At 39.3% G+C, this 5,937-nt stretch overlaps 1 long non-coding RNA gene across 1 annotated transcript; it reads left to right on the top strand.

Moving 5' to 3' along the window:
• LOC134667706 (uncharacterized) lies at positions 1–5,134 on the top strand. The gene is made up of 3 exons (XR_010098676.1): positions 1–188; positions 1,127–1,222; positions 4,922–5,134. It is a non-coding gene; the product is annotated as an uncharacterized LOC134667706 (long non-coding RNA).
• Positions 5,135–5,937: the final 803 nt, after the last annotated feature.

Here is a 5,937-nt window from a genome sequence, read left to right as displayed (position 1 = left end):
CGTCAAAAATGACACGATATCTCAGCCGAGCCTGGAATGGCTGGTCAACATGCTATTTTTACCAGCGCGATCTGGTATATCGAGTTTGTAATATTTGTTATATTATTTATATTGTTTTTCAATTTGTTCCTTTATATGGCTGGATTAAATTACCTAAAGTATAACCCTATGTACGATTACTCAAAGAAGTAAGTTTTACTCTGTTACTACAGGTTACTACCATACCTACTATCCTCATATGATCATATTATGTAGGACTGGGTGCGCCGCGCCCATTCTTGCTACTGTGGTCTGTGTATTAAATAGTACCTACACATACAGTAGGTACCTTCGAGTCTACCTTCTCTCTCACTAAATGGCTCATTTAGACAGTGCGAGAACTCGCATGCGAGTTTCATTTTTTTGCGGTATTTAATTGGTCGGCTGATTTTGACGTAACCTCAAAAAATCTGAATGTACCATTTAAAATCGCATGCGAGTTCGCGCGTCATCTCATCTGACGAAGCCCTTAGTTTGATTATTGTAAATAATTTGCCGATGTTTGATGTTTGACCGTATTTGCATATTCGTCCTAAAGCCAATTGCTCTCTGGCACTCTTATATTTGCTACCAAAGGCCGATACAGGGCTATAACCGCTAAAATCGAAGTTCGCAAATTGCGGGCATTTTTCTCTGTCACTCTAATTACGCCTTCATTGGAGTAAAAGAGAAAGATCTCCGCAATTTGCGAATTTCGGTTTTGGCGGTAGCCCCTCAGTACCAATGTACCGTCCCTTAAGCCTCCTCCACACTCGTGCGCGAATCGCGGCGCGAAGCCGCGAACGCGAGTGTGGCGTCGATTTTCGTAGATAGCGAAATCGACTCCACACTCGCGTTCGCGGCTTCGCCCGCGATTCACGCGCATAGTCTGGAGGGGGCTTTAGAGACAAAAGTCCATTCGTTTGTGTTTTTTAAGCCCGATTTAGACGATGCGAGAACTCGCATGCGAGTTTCATACCATTGCGGGTTTTAATTGGACGTAATCTAACGTCCGCAATGTAACTCAAATCGCATGAGATTCCCGCGCCGTCTAAATCAGCCCTAAATACTATGTACCTATAGTAACAGAACAAATACGTAATTTTAGATACTTGGCTGACGGCACGTGGGTAATACGTAATTAACATAATACGTCACCTGAAGAAATGAGTCCCATGCTGGACCATGAAAACAGGGAAGTAAAGTAAGTTTTACCGATTATTGAATATGCGTTAAGAGCCAACAGGAGTGGTCATTCCTCCATACAAACGTACTCGACTGTTTCTTCCGTGGGTTTTGATGCTAGAGCAATGATTTTTTCAACACAGATTAATATTATCAATGTCTGTGTCGGACCGTTTTGCTTTTTTTGATATTTTTGTTTTTTAAGGCGCTAGAGCCCTTCAAAAATGGCCTAATTGACTATGCCGCAATGAGAGGCGTAAGTAGTATTCAGAAATGCCGGCCTAGCCAAGGTTACAATCGCTATCGCTTCGACAACGAAACCATTATGTCTCTCTATCACACTTCCACATTAGTGCGACAGTGACAGTTGCGTTTTGATCGCTACGGAGCGTAAGCGATCGGCATCTTGGCTACGCGGCCTGATATCAATTAGCCAAAAAAGCAAAACGGTCCGACACAGATAATTTCATAATCATTTAGATTTCCAAGTTTGGTTAGGATTGGTTAAGTTTTGGAGGAGGAAACAGTCGAGTACGAAACCTCGATTTTTGAGATTTTTACGCAGGATTTTTCGCCTTGTCCTTATCGCACTAGTTTTAGGAGCCGCTTCCGGTAGCGAGACGGGTATATTTACCTAAAATATTTAAAACTCAGCTCTTGTTTCGTCTTAAACGAGGAAACAGGTAATTGCTGGCTTAGTTTTAAACGGGCTACCAACAAGTTACTAGTATGTAGATGGGAATTAATATTTAGACCGAGGTTAATTTAAAAAATGCGCGCAAATACGATCAAAAATGCAATAATAATCTAATAATCTTAAAGTATGGCGCGGCACGTGACGTGCGAATAAACCAACCCAGAGAGGCTACCGCGAAAACCGAAATTCGCAAATTGCGGGGATCTTTCTCTTTTACTCCAACGAAGGCTTAATTAGAGTGACAGAGAAAAATCCCCGCAATTTGCGAACTTCGATTTTCGCGGTTATAGCCCAGGTTTGTACGTACTTCCATTTCAGAGAGGGTTTAAGGCTTAACGTGATAAACGAACATCGAAATTTCGTTAACTGCCTTTCTATCGTACTTGCATATTCAATTAAAATATAGATATTCGTTTTTCGCGGTAGGTCAACAGGCACCTCGACTCACCGGACACCGCGCCCAATGGGTGCTTCGGAGTCTATCACTTCTATAAGACAGTAATATTTATATTTTCGCGATGTCTAACAAATAATAGGTACATAGGTACACTGGTAAAAAAAACCGGCCAAGTGCGAGTCGGACTCGCGTTCCAAGGGTTCCGTATATTACACAATTTTTAACAATCAGTGCCGGATTAAGATATTTTGATGCCCTAAGCATTTCTAGGTGCCCCTCTCCCTAGGGTCATCAAGATTACATTGATTTTTTTGGTAAATTGAGAGAAGTTCATTGCCGCATTACAGCTGAGAATGGAAATCAGTCACATCATTTTATCACGAAAATTGACAGTGCCGCAGCAGTAATGTTGCAACAGAGTACCTAATGCTGTTGCAGTCGCCACCCGAATGTCACCTTTATCATAGCTTAGAAAGTAATAGTAACGCGAGCGAAGCGAGCGCGGAAAATTTTTCGATATAAAAACGCAATATGATAGACAGTTGTACATTTTTACTTTTAGTATGGAAATCAGTCACATCATTTTATCACGGAAGTTGACAGTACTGCAGCAGTAACGTTGCAACAGAGTAATGTTGCTACAGTCGCCACCCAAATGTCACCTTTATCATACCTTATAAAGTTATTGAAAATGCGAGCGAAGCGAGCGCGAAAATTTTTCGATATAAAAACGCAATTTTACTTTTAGTCCCAACCAGGCGCGAATCCAGGATTTCATACAGAGAAGAGATGGGACAGTTTTCTATCAGCCTAGCTTCGCATAGGGCTCGATATTTAAGGGTCTCAGCGAGGTTGTTTTCATGCATAAAATATGCAAGAAGTGTGAGAAAGGCAGTAGGCCCAGCTGCGAAAGAGAAAAGCTTGGATTTGGATCCACGCCCAAGTGTAATTAAGGCAGAAGATCAACTTTGCCGTAAGGCTTGGCCTCGCATAAGACCTAACGCCGAACCGCAAAAGAGTGGGTTGAAATCGAATCACGTAATCACGACTCTTCTACTCCTACCGATTGTTTCCCAAAGAATTACGCGCCATTATTTTTGCAAATTAGCTTTTGGACAGCTAAAAAAAATCGTGTGGTGAAAACGATGTGTCTGTCCCTTATTTTAAAATTTGTTCACCTTTTTCAACCTGGCATTTTGTTGCCCCCCCCTGAACATGGTGCCCTAAGCACGTGCTTGTTTTGCTTATTGGTTACAAAGTCTTTATTAATTCAACCATTAAAGTCGACGAGTACAAAAAACTTTAAGCTAGCTCTCAATTTAACATTATTTTAAACATTATTTTTAATTTGACCTTACAATTACTCGTAAGTAGGTAAGACCGTTAAATATTTAAAATGATTATCTTATCAGAAAATTATCACTAATTACTCTAAGAAAACTACTACTCTAAGTAATCCGGCACTGTTAACAATATATTTTTTATGTCAAACGTGAGTGAAATTTCGTTAAAAAATCCGTAGGGGTCGGATTAAAAACTGTAATTAAGTCCGATTCACGCTTGACTGTACATTTCTAATAGGTTTTCCTGTCATCTACAGGTATAGACCTATTTTATGTATTTTTTTTCAAAATTTTAGACCTAGTAGTTTCGGAGATAAGGGGGGGGGGGGATGGTCATTTTTTGCCTATTTTCTTGAATAACTTCTAAACTGTTTATTGGAAAATTTATAAAAAAAATATATTTGAGATCCTTACAATAAGCTCTTTCATTTGATATGTAACATGATATAGTTAGAAAAATTTTTTTTTTCATTTTTTCATTTACCCCCCAAAAGTGGCCACCATGTTTAAAATTCATTTGTTTACGTTACATGTCCGTATTTGGGTCACAAACTTACATATGTGTACCATATTTCAACATGATTGGTCCAGTAGTTCCGGAGAAAATCGGCTGTGACAGACGGACAGACAGACAGACAGACAGACAGACAGACAGACAGACGCACGAGTGATCCTATAAGGGTTCCGTTTTTTCCTTTTCAGGTACGGAACCCTAAAAAGTGCACGGACATGTTTCAATCCATGTAGTTTTGAACGCCACTGTACATAGTCAATATGAGTTTGTTCTTGATAGTTACACAAATTCATTAAAAGGTAAAGAGGAGTGAAATTCCTAAACACTGTTAAACTACCAAATTAATATTCTTAATCCGACTGCGAGTACTTATTTTTGCTTGACTGCATTGAGCTGGGAACCTGGTATCCATCTAACAGGTGGTGCGGTCGGAAATTTTAAAATTTCATTCTTCTGCCACAGATGGAATAATAGTACTACCGTACAGAAAGGACACTTCCTACAAACCCGAAGTATGACAGCGGTTCAGGGTCGAATCATGCTATCCCTTTCTAATATATGGCACTGTCCGTTTCGGCAATTTAGGGTTGTCAAAATTCAAGCCATAGGAACTCTGTGATGAAATAACGTAACCTAATTGTCTTACTTAGAGGTTTTTAGAATTGTCTCGATGAGTATTAGTTGTCTGTCGTAAGAAAAGTACAGTCAGCGATAAAAGCTTGTACCAAAAATGAAATTTTTGCCAAAAACCTTATTTTTGTCACCAGAATACAAGTCGGACGAGTCGGATCAGAACACCGGGAAAGACCGGTATGCTACGAACCAGGCTGCTTTTGGTTCTGTAGAATGGTTGGCAGTATTTTGACCCTGGGGTTGTGCTACCATTTCGCCTATGCCGTGATTAAAGACTCTAAACTTAAATTTGGAATGTTTGTGGTTTAAAATTAAAATTAATAAAAAATCGATTAAAATTGCATTTTTAAATAAACTGTGGTGTGGTTTGTTTACGGCTACAAATATAATGACCACCAAAAAATACTTTGGTACCCTAAATAAAAAAATCATGCTTACCAAAAAATATTACTGAACACCAAAAAAATAAGGCCTAAAATTACAAATGTACCACCATTTTAATTACGACTGCACTTCAAATTGTATTCGAATACCAAATATATTGAATGATTACCAAAAATCATTAATGATCACCAAATCTTGAATACCAAATAAATGCGATATTTTCACCTAAATAAACCACTATGATACCAAAAAATTTATACATATTACCAAATAAAGTAAAATGATGCCAAAATTACTAGCCCCTCCCGCTCAACCCCCGTACCCCGCACCGCATAACTTAGGTAGGCATACTGAAATGCTACTAGAAAAGTATGTTAGGTTAGGTTTGTACTGCTATCAGTTAAGTGGGCTAGGTTAACACTGCGACCCTTACAGAAAAGGAATGCTACTAGAAAAGTGGGTTAGGTTAGGTTTGAACTGCGACCCTTACAGAAACGAAATGCTACTAGAAAAGTGGGTTAGGTTAGGTTTGAACTGTGACCCTTACAGAAACGAAATGCTACTAGAAAAGTGGGTTAGGTTAGGTTTGAACTCCGACCCACACAGAAACGAAATTCTACTAGAAAAGTGGGTTAGGTTAGGTTTGAACTGCGACCCTTCCAGATAAGAAATGCTACTAGAAAAGTGGGTTAGGTTAGGTTTGAACTGCGACCCTTACAGAAAAGAAATGCTACTAGAAAAGTGGGTTAGGTTAGGTTTGAACTGC

This window comes from Cydia fagiglandana, chromosome 9 (assembly GCF_963556715.1).
Source record: "Cydia fagiglandana chromosome 9, ilCydFagi1.1, whole genome shotgun sequence".
NCBI lineage: Eukaryota > Metazoa > Arthropoda > Insecta > Lepidoptera > Tortricidae > Cydia > Cydia fagiglandana.
Note: the sequence above shows the minus strand (reverse complement) of the source record. Positions and strands in the feature narration are given on the sequence as shown.